Source organism: Salvelinus sp. IW2-2015, unplaced genomic scaffold (assembly GCF_002910315.2).
Source record: "Salvelinus sp. IW2-2015 unplaced genomic scaffold, ASM291031v2 Un_scaffold1233, whole genome shotgun sequence".
NCBI classification, from domain to species: domain Eukaryota; kingdom Metazoa; phylum Chordata; class Actinopteri; order Salmoniformes; family Salmonidae; genus Salvelinus; species Salvelinus sp. IW2-2015.
The window spans coordinates 227,125-242,124 of record NW_019942788.1 but is presented as its reverse complement, the minus strand read 5'-3'; the positions used below and the strand labels follow the sequence as shown (position 1 = coordinate 242,124).

Sequence of the window (15,000 nt, the reverse complement as noted above, 5' to 3'; positions counted from 1 at the left end):
CAGAGAGGGGAAAGGACCAGGGCTCAGTGAGGGGGGAAGTACCAGGGCTCAGGAGGGGGAGTACCAGGGCTCAGAGAGGGGTAAAGTATCAGAGCTCAGAGAGGGGGAAAGGACCAGGGCTCAGTGGAGGGGGAAGGACCAGGGCTCAGTGAGGGGGAAGTACCAGGGCTCAGAGAGGGGTAAAAGTATCAGGGCTACAGAGGGGTAAAGTACCAGGGCTCAGTGAGGGTAAAGTACCAGGGCTCAGTGAGGGGTAAAGTATCAGGCTCAGTGAGGGGTAAAAGTACCAGGCTCAGAGAGGGTAAAGTACCAGGGCTCAGAGAGGGGGAAAGTACCAGGGCTCAGAGAGGGTAAAGTACCAGGGCTCAGTGAGGGGTAAAGTACCAGGGCTCAGAGAGGGGGAAGTACCAGGGCTCAGAGAGGGGGGAAGTACCAGGCTCAGAGAGGAGAAAGAACCAGGGCTCCAGAGAGGGGTAAAGTACCAGGGCTCAGTGGAGGGGTAAAGTACCAGGGCTCAGAGAGGGGGAAGTACCAGGGCTCAGAGAGGGGGAAATACCAGGGCTCAGTGAGGGGGGAAGTACAGGGCTCAGTGGGGGGAAGTTACCAGGGCTCAAGAGAGGGGTAAAGTACCAGGGCTCAGTGAGGGGGTAAAGTACCAGGGCTCAGAGAGGGGTAAAGTATCAGGGCTCAGTGAGAGGTAAGTATCAGGGCTCAGGAGGGGAAAATACCAGGGCTCAGTGAGGGGAAGTATCAGGGCCAGTGAGGGGTGAAGTACCAGGGCTCAGTGAGGGGTAAGTACCAGGGCTCAGAGAGGGGTTAAAGTACCAGGGCTCAGAGAGGGGTAAAGGACCAGGGCTTCAGTGAGGGGGAAGTACCAGGGCTCAGAGTGGGGAAGTACCAGGCTCAGAGGAGGGGTAAAGTATCAGAGCTCAGAGAGGGGAAAGGACCAGGCTCAGTGAGGGGGAAGGACCAGGGCTCAGTGAGGGGGAAGTACCAGGGCTCAGAAGGGTAAAGTATCAGGGCTCAGAGAGGGGTAAAGTACCAGGGCTCAGTGAGGGTAAAGTACCAGGGCTCAGTGAGGGTAAAAGTTTATCAGGGCTCAGTGAGGAGGTTAAAGTTACCAGGTACCTCAGAGAGGGGTAAAGTACCAGGGCTCAGAGAGGGGTAAAGTACCAGGGCTCAGCGAGGGGTAAAGTACCAGGGCTCAGTGAGGGGTAAAGTATCAGGGCTCAGTGAGGGGTAAAGTATCAGGGCTCAGTGAGGGGTAAAGTATGACTGCTGTTTACTGATCAAATCTCAGGCTAAAATAATTTGGTACATCATTTTGCAACAGCCAGACGCTTATTAGAAGTCCTGACTTGAATGCAGTTGCATCATGATTACAGTCATTGAACAAAAAGTCTAGTAGAACCCATATGTGTTTTATTCATTCATATTTTATTTAACAAGGCATGTCACTTTAACAATCATAATCTGATTTGCAAGGCCAGCCCTAGCCTAGCAACAGCATCACAAGCATCCATGAGAATAAAATACAAAACGACTGAATGCTTGTGAAGCTGCTTCTTGGCTCTCTTGAAAAACAGATGACAATCTCAATGTGACATGCAGACATGCCGGGGCACTGACCAGTGTCCCAGGAGTTGGGGCTGTTTTCGATCTCTCTGCGTCCGATGAAGTACCAGACGCAGGCCATCCAGTGGGCCAGCAGGGCGAACATGGACATGAGCAGGGTGAGGACTACAGCACTGTACTGGGAGTAACGCTCCAGCTTCTGGAGCAGCCTCAGCAGACGCAGCAACCGCACTGTCTTCAGCAGGTGGACCCCAAAGTACTACAGAAACACACACAGACATCAATTCTGAGCTCCGTCACAGTGTTTGATGAATCCTGACATTTTAGGTATCAGTCCTACATTTCAGAGATCCTTTGTAGCGTGATGTACTACAGTACCCATAATGCCTTGTGTAACATATCTGGATTGATCTTAGTAGGGACAGTTCCGAAGCTAATATGGTGTCCGTTTCCTTAACAATCCATCCCTCACACCACTATGCCAGCCAGAGACACTGTTCATCTTTACTTCTATAATTTTGTCCTGTAACCAGTCCCACACAGAGACACTCACCACACTGACGTTAAACGCATAGAGCAGGTCAAAGGGCAAKGCAGCGATGAGGTCAACAAACAGCCAGGTGGTGACGTAGTGCACACATATGGAGCGGGCATCGTACACCACCTGGCCCGACGTGCTCACAAAGGTCGTCCGGAAGTTCAACGCGATATCTGTAGAACGACAGATAGGCTATATTAATGTACATTCCTTCCGCAATACATTCCCATCTCATTATGAGTAACATTGTTGATAAGTGCACTGCTGTACATGGATAGAGGCTATTATTTGTTTTAAAAAGCATTGACAATATGACCACCGGTCACATCATTGACTAGGGATGCATCATTAACACTGCAGTTAGTTCACTTTTATGATGTCCATCTGTCTGCCTTTAGACAGACAAAGACAGAGAGAGAGACAGAGAAAAAGAGAGAGAGAGAGAGAGAGAGAGAGAGAGAGAAAGAGAGAAAGAGAGACAATGAGAGACAATGAGAGACAATGAGAGACAAAGAGAGACAGAGAGAGAAACAGTGGGCAGAGTTTCCATCAGGGGCCAGTAATACAATGATGAACAAATAAGTGTTCATTACAATTAACTTTTCATTTAATTAGACGACTGTATGTATTCTCGCACAATGAGCGTACTAAGTACCTGGAGAAAATATAATTAGTGTTGTGTAGAAAGAGGAAGTTCTCTAGCCATAAGTACTATGCCAATCCGTTGACAGAGGATGTAAGTCATAGAGATTGTCATTAGGAAGTGTACGTAGGGGGTAAAGTCTTTAAATAGGCACATGCAGTCATGTTAGATCATGTTAGAATAGTGTTGGAATAATGTTATACTAATAGATGCAATAGATAACGTAAGACAATGTGGGAGCAATGTTAGAAGAACGTTAATATTAGAAAAATATCAGAATAATGTTAGCCCTCTTCTCCTTACCCAGCATAAACAGGATCTCCACCAGGATGTCACTCACACTGGGGGGGCTGCGGGGGGCGGAGCTTCCTTCGTCCCGCCCCCCCACCACAGTGAAACACACATTATAGGGCACTGTGACTGCGACATAGAAGGTAGCCAACAGGATTAGCCAATCCCAGCCAGCCTTGAAGGTCCCGTAGTGGAGCAAGATGAATCGGGATTTCTGAATTGCTGCCACCTTGTACTCTGGGATGGGCGGCTTGTCCCCAAACATGTTCTGGAGGGGTGAGGAGAGAGAGACACGTCAACAACATGTTCTGGAAGGGTAGGGAGAGAGAGAGACAGACACGTCAACAACATGTTCTGGAGGGGTGAGGAGAGAGAGACACGTCAACAACATGTTCTGGAAGGGTGAGGAGAGAGAGACACGTCAACAACAGGATTTAGGATACTAGCAACATGTAAAATTCAACATACTTTGTGTCTGGGGGTTTTCCTGACCTGAACAGGAAACCAGAGGTTCTGGTTGGTTCTACAGTAGTTATATCTCATAGAATAGTAAGGATGAGTTTTCTCTTTTGTAAACTACTGCATGTCACCCGTTCTGCCAGTCACATTCTGTTAAAGGTCCCTAAAGCACACACATCCCTGGGTCGCTCGTCTTTTCATTTCGCTGTAGCAAGCGACTGGAACGAGCTGCAACAAACACTCAAACTGGACAGTTTTATCTCAATCTCTTCATTCAAAGACTCAATCATGGACACTAACTGACAGTTGTGGCTGCTTTGTGTGAAGTATTGTTGTCTCTACCTTCTTGTCCTTTGTGCTGTTGTCTGTGCCCAATAATGTTTCTACCATGTTTTGTGCTGCTACCATGTTGTTTTGCTACAATGTTGTTGTCGTGTTGTGCTGCTACCATGTTGTTTTGCTACAATGTTGTTGTCGTGTTGTGTTGCTACCATGCTGTGTTGCTACCATGCTGTGTTGTCATGTTGTGTTGCTACCATGCTGTGTTGTCATGTTGTGTTGCTACCATGCTGTGTTGACATATGTTGCTGCCTTGCTATGTTGTTGTCTTAGGTCTCTCTTTATGTAGTGTTGTGTTGTCTCTCTTGTCGTGATGTGTGTTTTGTCCTATATTTATATGTTATTTATTTATTTATATATATTTTTTAATCCCAGCCCCCGTCCCCGCAGGAGGTATTTTGCCTTCTGGTCGGCCGTCATTGTAAATAAGAATTTGTTCTTAACTGACTTGCATAGTTAAATAAAGGTTTAAATTAAATTAAATGTCTCCATGAACGGAATAACAAACACAAGGCTATTTTCACCAAAGTCAAGGAGAACCTGCTCAGTCGCATCCAACAACCTTCATCCCATCTGGTGTGAAGTCACCTCTCTCTGTCCTCCATTACTGGCCCAAACCCATTTCTATGGATACACATGAAAGTGACTGGGACAGGAGGGACAGGATTTTGTAGATTGAGTAAGCTTCCTCAAAGCGAACGTACTCAATGTCCTTGTAGCAATCCTTGAGATGTGGTTGGACACTAAGCTGTCAAGGCAAGCTGTGCGTGTTGTGTGTGTGTGTGTGTGTTCATGTGTCTGTGTGTAATAGGGCAACTTACGTTGTTGAGTTTGATCTTGCTCTTGTCCTGTTTCTGCAGGTGTCCAGACAGGTGGTAGAGCACCGCCCGGCTGCGTCTGCGGTTGGTGTTGAAGCCTGGGGGACGGGTGACCTTGTGCATCTCCAGACCCGTCTCCTCATCTGGGAACACAGAGAAGGTTGAGGAATTAACTAATTCATTGATACATTTTAATTGACATTTTCTTTGAGAAATGGACAATCCACATAGAGTTGCCTCAGCCTTGTGAGTACAACAACGCACACATAAACAATTATTTAAAAGGATTTAAAATCACAACAAAGTCATCAGACCTATTTTCATTGTGGTCCTTGTGGTGGTGAAGGGTTCATTAACTACAGATCTAGGTTCAGATTGCCTTATGCCCCATCCTAACCTCATAGCCATTAGGAGATGGAGGAATGTCTGATCATGCATATCAGTGGTTAGGGGCAATGTCAGTTCTTAGGGTGTGGAAAAAGAACATGGAAGGCATGATTCAGCAGTGTATCATTTATCTTCCATCTCAACCAATTAGGTATATTTCAAATTATTCAAATTCAAAGGATTTAACCTATTCTGCTACTCATTTTCCCTCTGTCCATAACTCCATATGTTTTGCTCAAAGGTATCCACCCTTATACAGTAACTCAATTAACTTTATATTCCCACAAATGTAATTAATTGAAAGCTTTTAATTGGATGCATCTCAAATGGCCCGGACCAGACAAAGACACATTCATGTTACTGAAATCCATACCTAGGAAAGGAAACCCTTCCTCTCTTCCTGCCTCTCTCCCCCTCCTTCCCTCCCTTTCACCCCTCACATTCCTCCCTCCCTTGAGCCAGGTGCATCTTGGCACCATTGTTAATAAGAGTTTGCGGCCAGAGGTGAGTCTAACAGGAAGTAACTGAATGACTCATCAGTAAACCACGGGACAGAGAGAGAGGGATGGTGAATAGAGGGAGAGAAAGAGAAAAATACTTCTTGTTATTTACTTATTATTTTAATATGTTAATATTTTTAATGAATCATTCATTTCCAAAGTATGTTTTGGCAATATGTACAATACATATTGATGTGAGAGAGAAAATGAGAGAAAGAAGAGAGAGATCCAGAGAGAGAGAGAGAGAGAGAGAGAGAGAGATCCAAATCAAATCAGATCAAATGTTGTTGGTCACATACACATAGAGAGAGAGAGATCCAGAGAGAAAGGAGAGAGAGATCCAGAGAGAAAGAGAGATAGATCCAGAGAGAGAGAGAAAGATCCAGAGAGAGAGAGTGAGAGAGAGAGCTAGCTAACATTATGTGTATGATCTGTGTCGTATGTGTATGATCTGTGTCGTAATATTATTTGTATCTCAGAAATCCATTTGCATTACTAGTTATAGCCTAATGTTAGCTAGCTAGCTTTCATTGAACCGAGTTGGTTAGCTTTAGCTACCTGCAGATTCATGCATGGTAGTAACGTTATGAGTTGGGATTATGGTCCATTGTTTAGCTAGCTAGCTACATGTCTAAACAAAAGACTCCACTATGCAAGTAACTATTTCACTGTACCGTTTACACCTTTGTATCCTGTGCATGTGACATATAAACTTTGAGGTTAATTGATACAGTGTGTGTTTACCAGAGACGGTAATGTGAAGAACAACATGACCTCACCAAAGTCAAATTAGGATATAACGTTAAGCCAACAAGACTATGTCCAAGTTGTAAAAGTCTCAAGTCACAGACTGTTCTCTCTGCTACGGCACGGCAAGCGGTGCCGGAGCACCAAGTCTATGTCCAAAAGGCTCCCGAACAGCTTCCACCCCCAAGCCATAAGACTGCTAAACAGTTAATCAAATGGCTACCCGGACTATTTTCATTGTCCCCCTTTTTTATACTGCTGCTAGCAGGAAATTGGCGTTAAAAACTGCAAAAACAAATCTCATCCTCATGGCAAAATGTGAGCTATAAAAAAGCACATTTTTCTATCTTTCCCATGGCAAAATGTGTAGAATTCCAGGAAACTTGCTCTAAATGCCCTCTCTCGCTCTCTCTTGCTCTCTTTCTCTCTCTCTCTCTCAGTGCATGCTGGGAGTGTTTTGTAATTGAGAGGCCAGTGTGGAGGGCTCTGTCCTTACTCATTTTCTTGATTCTTTCCTTGGTCTTTTCTTTCAATTAACGTGTTCTATGGTGGAGGGCTAACGTACTGTTAGTTTTTTTTTCAAAGTAAGGGAGGAAGAAGACAGAGTTTTAGTCTCCTGGGGTTTTGAACGGTGTGGTGTGCATGATGGCTTTGCAGCCTAGCGCGGTGGAGTTGCTGTAGTTACGGCATGGATTCAGGTGTGTTCCTGAGAACGGAGTTAAGGTGGAGGAGGTTCTACTCGCGGTCGGCGAACAGGTAGGAGCTGAATTTATACATTCCGCTTCCAGAATGAACAAAGCTGCGGTGGTGTTCATGAAAATAGTACATTTGGTTGGTAGGCTGATTGCTTGTGGAATATTTGTAAGGGATGTGTTGGTGCCTAGGGTGGTAGTTGCGAATTTGCCTCCGTTTATTACGGATGATCAAATCTGGAAAGAGCTGAGTTGGTTTGGTAAGTTTGCTAGCGGTTTTCGCGAACTGTCGGCAGGTTTTCAGGCAGATGCCGTTAAGCATGTTGTTTCGGCCCGGAGGCAAGTGTTCATGTTTCTGAATAACAATGAGCAACAGTTAAATGTGCATTTTAAAGTGAGGCATGGGGAGGGGCTGTATGCAGGGTTTGCCAGCACATGCTATGGATGGTGGTGTAGGTGAGGCTGGGCCTAGTCATGCTAGAAATGGTGGTGTAGATGAGGCTGGGTCTAGTCAGGCTATAGATAGTGGTGTAGCTGAGGCTGGTCATGTCATGGATGGTGGCTGGGTCTAGTCAGGTTATGCTAGTGGATGAGGAGAGTACAGTGGGGAAGGGCAAGCGACTGGGGTGGTGGAGGAGGGTGTCAAGCGAAAAAGGGGGAGAAGAAAGGAGGTGGGAGGGGAGATGCTGGTGTGGTCAAAGGCACTAAGGAACCTTTGCGTGGTGCTGAGGGGGAGGCCCCAACTAGAGAGAAAGGGCAGGTGGTCAGGATAGGAGATGGAGATGAGGAGGAGGAAGGTGAGTCTGAGGAAGAGGAGCTTTCCTTTCAGACTCCTCGTCAATGGGTCCAGAGCTGACAGCCAGTCAGGCAGAGGGGTCAAAGTACAAAGTAATGGAACTGTCAAGGTTCCTGAATGAGACTAAAGGGAAAAGGGTTCATCTTTAAGATTTTTTTGCGATCTGGGAAAGTTTGTAAGATCAGCACAACACGCTATGAGAAATGAGTGGCATGGTGTCCTCTCACCCAGGGAACGTTTTAGGTTGAGGAAGTGTCACAACCGTGTGTAAGGGTCTACCTTCAGATGCTGTTTAGATGAATAGTTAAATTTTTTGAGCTTTGGTATTGGTCTCTTTATTTGTTGGCTTTTGTCCCACTTCTTATGGAGACTCTTCGGGTATGCTCGTTTAATTTAAATGGCACCAGAGACGCAGGAAAGAGGTATCTGTTGGGTTAATGCTGCAGGAGACGCATAGTGATGTGGTGAATGAAGTCGATTGGGGGCTCTGGTGGAAAGGGGCAAGTGTGCTGAGCCATGGAACAAATGTTAGTGCAGAGGTGGCAGTCCTTTTTGCACCGTGTATGGCTGTAAAAGTATGCTCCTCAAAGGAGGTGTTGGGGGTAGACTGCTTGTAGTAAAAGCATAAATTAACAACAGCTTTTTTCCCACTTATAAATGTGTATGCGCCTAACTCAGGGAGAGAGAGGTGGCAGGGCGTCTGTTTGGGTGTCTTATACAGGAACTCTCACAGGTAGCACCTGAGGAGACGCTGGTGGTCGGCAGGACTGGAAGTGTACGATGGATTTTAAGAAAGATAGAAATGGGAAGGAGCCTCATTCAGGCTCATTGGTAGGTGTTAAGGAACATCATTAAGTAGTTTGACCTAGTTGATGTTTGGAGAACTAGATATCCCGACACAAGACAGTATACATGGGTGAAGGTCTTTGGGGCTAGGGTGAGTGCAGCCAGACTAGATCGTTTTTACATGTCCAGGAATCAGAGCAATAGGCTGTTGGGCGCTACCACTCTCCCGGTGGGTGTTTCGGATCACCACATAACCATGGCTCGGCTGTCTATTTCACCAGGGTCTTGGCAGGCATCCTATTGGAAGTTTAATGTAAAACTCTTACAAGACCTCAGGAGGCTGAAGAAATGTGGCTTGTCACCCAAAACCCTGACAAACTTTTACAGATGCACAATCGAGAGCATCACAACCTGGTACGGCAACTGCACCGCTCTCAACCGAAAGACTCTCCAGAGGGTGGTGCGGTCCGCATCACCGGGGGCAATCTACCTGCCCTCCATGACACCTACAACACCCGATGTCACAGGAAGGCCAAAAAGATCATCAAGGACATCAACCACCCGAGCCACTGCCTGTTGACACCGCTATCATCCAGAAGGCGAGGTCAGTACAGGTGCATCAAAGCTGGGACCGAGAGACTGAAAAACAGCTTCTATCTCAAGGCCATCAGACTACTAAACAGCAATCACTAACTCAGAGAGGCTGCTGCCAACATTGAGACCCAATCACTGGACACTTTAATAAATGGATCACTAGTCACTTAATACAATGTACTCTGAATAATGCCACTTTAATAATGTTTACATATCTTGCATTACTCATATCACATGTATATACTGTATTTTATACCATATATTGCACCTTGCCTATGTCGCTCGGCCATCGCTCATCCATATACTTACATGTACATATAGTCATTCACCCCTTTAGATTTCTGTGTATTAGGTAGATGTTGGGGAATTGTTAGATTAGTTGTTAGATATTACTGCACTGTCGGAACTAGAGGCACAAGCATTTTGCTACACTCGCATTAACATCTGCTAATCATATGTATGTGATAAATACAATTTGATCCTCAGGTTCCTAGATTTGGGGGGAAAGGTGGAGGCAGCGAAGAGAGTACTGTATGAATCAATGGTGGGATGTCCAAATTTGGCTTTTCCTTCAATAGTAAACAGCTCTCATCCTCAGGGGCTAGGAGAGTATTGGGGGAACTCAAGCGTAGTATCAGTGAAGTGGAGGTAGAGATGGTGGGGCAAGACAATGTAGGGCTCCAGGCTAATTTAGCTGAATTACGTAGGGACCTGGACAGTTTTCTACTGAGTTGTACAGGGCAGAACTGTGTGATCCTATGTGTGCTCAGGTTTTGTTTGCAGAACTCCCTAAGCTCTCTCTGGCACAGAGGGATGAAATGGACATTCCCCTGTTGTCCCATGAACTGGCAGAGGCCGTAACCCAGATGTCCCCCGGCCATACACCGTGGGTTGATAGACTCCCAGTGGAGTTTTCGAAATAATTCTGGGGAATAATTGAACTGGATTTCTTTTGCGTGTTGCGTGAGTGCGTCGGGGTAGGAGAGTTGCCAATGAGCTGCCGTCGGACGGCTCTGACTCTCCTGTCCAAAAAAGGGGATGTGTGAACTTAAGAACTGGAGGCCAGTGGCATTGCTCTGTGCGGACTACAAGATATTTGCCAAGGTCCTCGCTAACAGACTGAAGTCCCATCTGGACTCTATAGTGCACAAGACCAGACATATTGTGTACTGGGATGCTCAATCACGGACAACTTGTTCTTAGTCAGGGACATGTTGGACTTGTCGAGAGTTTCTAATGTGAACTTTGGACTGGTCTCTTTAGACCAAGAGAAGGCTTTTGAGAGAGTGAACTATGAGCATCTGTTTAATGTGATGTCTGTGTTTTGGCTTGGGGAAATGTTTTTGGCTTGTGTGAAGATGTTGTATGCTGGGGCGCCATGTATGATCAAGGTGGGAGGGGGGCTCAGTAGGCCAGTCTGGATGAGGTGGGGCTTTAGACAAGGATGCCCTCTATTGGGGCAGTTTTATACAATAGCCATTGAGACTTTTTTGGGCCTCCTACGCAGGAGACTGCAGGGAGTGTCCTGGACAGGCATGCTTGTGTTGACAGGCATAGCAGTGTCGGCATATGCAGATGACGTTTCTGTGATGGTCAGGGATGGGCAGGCACTAGATACTAGTCTGAAGGTGTACGAGGGAGCTTCGTCAGCTCAGGTGAACTGGGGCAAGAGAAAAGCTCTTGTTATGTGGGGCATGAAGGGATAGGGCACCCCCTCTGCTTCCGGGGGGTTTGCAGTGGGGTTGTGAAGGGCTTAACATTTTGGGGATGTACCTGGGCTCGGAGAGGTGGGTCAGGAAGAACTGGGAGGGGCTGTCACAGAGGTGTCCAGACTGGCCAAGTGGAGGTGGCTCCTGTCCCAAGTGTAATATAGAAGGAGGGTGCTGATAATCAACAACCTGGTGGCATCCTCCCTGTGGCATAGTGTTGTATATGTCTGTCCACGAAGGAGGACAGGGTCTGGTGGAACTGGAGAACAGGGTGGCTGCATTCCGACTAAAGGCGGCGCAGAGACTGCTGTACCATACTGATGTCGGCTGGAGGGAACCAGCATGTACACTGCTGAGGAGTGCTGGTGGATTAGGGTTGGACCGACAGCTGTTCCTCATGAAGCTGGAGAGGCTGAGTATAGAGGTCTCTCTGATTTTTACTCTGTGGGGTTGAGGGCCTGGCAGCTGCTAAGGACCACACGAGAAGGGGTGTGGAGCCTGGGCTGTGTGTGTGGGAGGAGCCTATCTTCCACAATCCAGCAATCTTTTTGAGATCGGTTCAATCGGCCACCCTGCAGAAGCGACTGATGGCAGCGGTTTACTAAAGCTGGGTGACCTGCGGCTGCTGGGGGAGGAGGGGTGGAATTTGAATGGTTTTAATGAAATGAGGATGTATCATTAAAGAAAGACAAAAAGTCAAAAAAGTCTCTCTCTCTCTCACTTTTCTCTCTCCATCCATCTCTCCCTTCCTCCCTAATCTATAACAGTGTAACACCTGTAGGCTGATGACGCTCGTTAAAGGTTACAGTCATTACGTCCTTGTGATAAATGACAGAACAGAAAACATGAACACCTCCTCCTCCCTCCCTCCCTCCTCCTCCCTCCCTCCCTCCCTCCCTCCCTCCCTCCCTCCCTCCCTCCTCCCTCCCTCCCTCCCTTCTTCATCTACTCTATCTTTCTCCCATTATTTCACTCTGTAAATTGTTTGGATTTAGTAGAACATGTTTGTAACCCTATGTGGTGTCTGGAACAAAACTGAATCAGCGTTAAGTGAAGCTGAATGCAGCTGAATAAAGACTCCTCTGTCGCCAGAATGCATTAGAACAATCACAGAGAGTGGCAGAGAGGAGAATGTCAGAGTTTGGGTGAAGATCAGGTAGTTTCAAGTTTTATTAGTCGTATGTACGGGATAAACATGATATACACCATCCAACAATGCAACACAATAAAATAATAAAAGATAAGAACAGGAACATAAAGTAAATGGCTCAGTAGAATAGAATAAACATTTTAGCATCAGTATAATACAGGAAGGCACAATTTATAGTCCAATATTTACACGTTTTTTGGGGAAGAGGGGATTGGAGGGCAGTATCTAAATTGTGCAGTATTTAGCAATCATCAAGGTAGCCTTTCTCTGAAGTATAAATATGATAGAGAACAGCTGTAAACCTCATTTGACGGTATAAAATAATAACATACTCATATCTTTCTATCTTCTCTCCCTTCTCGTACTCTATTTCTGTCTATTTCGGTCTCTGTCTCTCTCTACCCCTCCCAAGTACACCTAAGTTAAGACCTACTCAAATCAGGTTAACCCATGATAAATCAGACTCTAAGCCAAGTTAAGTTGATTCTAACCCAGGGTAAACTTCACCAGTCTCGGGGCCTTGCTCTGGGTCCTGGTCTAACCCAGGGTAACTCACCAGTCTCGGGCTCTTGCTCTGGGTCCTGGTCTAACCCAGGGTAACTCACCAGTCTTGGTGCCTTTGCTCTGGGTCCTGGTTTAATAACCCAGGGTAACTCACCAGTCTCGGGGCCTTGCTCTGGGTCCTGGTCTAACCCAGGGTAACTCACCAGTCTCGGGGCCTTGCTCGGGGTCCTGGTCTAACCCAGGGTAACTCACCAGTCTCGGGGCCTTGCTCGGGGTCCTGGTCTAACCCAGGGTAACTCACCAGTCTCTGGGCCTTGCTCGGGATCATGGTCTATCCCAGGGTAACTCACCAGTCTCTGGGCCTTGCTCTGGGTCCTGGTCTATCCCAGGGTAACTCACCAGTCTCTGGGCCTTGCTCTGGGTCCTGGTCCTTCTTGTTGTCAGTGATGTCTTTGTGGGAGACCAGAAACAGCACCACCTCTCCCTTCTCATTCTTAATGGGCACGATGTCCAGCAGACACCAGAACTGGGTACCTGGAACACAGATAGAGGTGCATATCACTCACTGGAGTCACAGTGGCTCTGAAAGTAGACTACTGCTCAGATACTGGTAGAAAAACCCAGTGAATCAGGTGGATTTTTGTAGTGGCGGATTGGTACAAAAAGAGATGGAGATGACCCTGATACAGATGTACACATCCCAGCTAGCACATCACATTCTGAGAACCATACTGTATGTTTCTTAGAGCATGGTTATCCTAAAGTTATTTTGCATACCACCTTCCCACAATTTTCTGGGAATGGTGCGGGATAGTTGCTTGGCTTTGGAGCGTTCTCAGCATTTTTAAGGAGCTTGACAAGATATATATATTTTTTATTGATATTTAATTACTTTAACATAATTGTTTTTAAAGTTCAAACGTGGTTACATTTAATTTCAATATCCGTGATGTTCTAGGAACGTTCTCCAACTGGTTTGACATTGGGAACGTTCTAAATTAGTTCAGAAGGTTAAGAAACAACATTCTTCTGTGGGAATTTCAGTACTTCAGCATACTGTAACATTTCCTACAGGTTTCCTCATCGTTCTATTTAAAGGCTTGTTCTCAAATTGTTGCGAGAACATTAAGAAAACTTTCCATGAAAACCATCAGAAAACATTCAGAGAAAACTCTCTCTAGCCTCTATCTTGTTAAGTGTGTTCAGGTGTGTTGGCCACGCCCCCTAAATGGCCACACCTGATCTTAATGAATGCTTGTTTCCTTTGAAATGGGCTGTTTGAATAGACTAAAATTAACAGCTTTGTATGAGTAAAAAAAACATGGGATGTTAGCTCCCTCCTGGTGGCGCAGTGGACTAATTCCATAGATAGAGAACATAAGATCATAGGTTTGAATCTCACTGATGCTGTGCCACAATAAATACAAAAACATGTTTGCACGCTTAATGTCTAAGCAAATAAATTTTTATCTGTGCTTGAAGTTCAAAACAGTTCAACTAAGCTAGCAGTGTTATTAAAAATCTTATTGAAACATGTTCTCAGAACGTTATTTAATTACTTTCCATTAATAACCTATAATTTCCGTTCTCAGAACATTAATAAAACTTCCCAGGAAAACTTTCAGGGAACCATAGCAAAACATTCTCAGAACTTCACTGCAACCTAAAAATATATGTTCCCAGAATAGGCAAAATGTTCACTTCTATTCTCAGAATGTTTCAAATACGTTCCGTTTTACCAGTCAGGAAACGTATGGAAACGTTTTACCAGTCAGGAAACGTATGGAAACGTTTTACCAGTCAGGAAACGTATGGAAACGTTTTACGAACTGCGCTCTAAATGAAAAAGCTTTTATTCACTAATAAAGACATCTGCATTGGTCTCTCTCGCTCCACAGTAATAGCAATGTCTAATAGGGAAGCTGTAGGCTTTGACTCAGGGGCAGAATGTGAAGCTAGACATGCATAACCACAAGCAATTTAAATGAGTTTGCAAAAATAAAACACACATACACACAACACACCACACACACAAACAGACACCCACAGACACACAACACACATGCTTGTTTTGAACTAAGACTTGGCACACCACTTGCATACACAGAGTGCCCATCCAGAGACACAAACAAAATAAAGTGTGGTAGTGAGATGTTGTTTTTCTGTGTTTTGCTGTTATTCAAACATACTGGGCCAGAGCAGCCAGTAGCTTTTCCAGTCTCTACAGGAGATGAAAGGAGCTTTTCCTATAATCTTTATTTTTAATTATAATTTTATTATCTCCAGACAACTGGAGAGGATTTAGTTGTGGTAATGGACTGTGTAGTAGGATGACATGCGTGTGTGTGTGTGTGCGATGGTGTGTACTCACATACCAGCTAGCACATTTGGTTCCTTGGAATTATAAGGAATGTACATTTTTGTTTTCCATTAGTTCTGGGAACGAAGCCATACGTTTCCTGACTGGTAAAG

General features: G+C 45.5%; 1 pseudogene; it reads right to left on the bottom strand.

The window, feature by feature from the left end:
- LOC112070137 (voltage-gated delayed rectifier potassium channel KCNH8-like) overlaps positions 1-15,000 on the bottom strand; it is a 193,479-nt pseudogene that overhangs the window by 49,618 nt on the left and 128,861 nt on the right.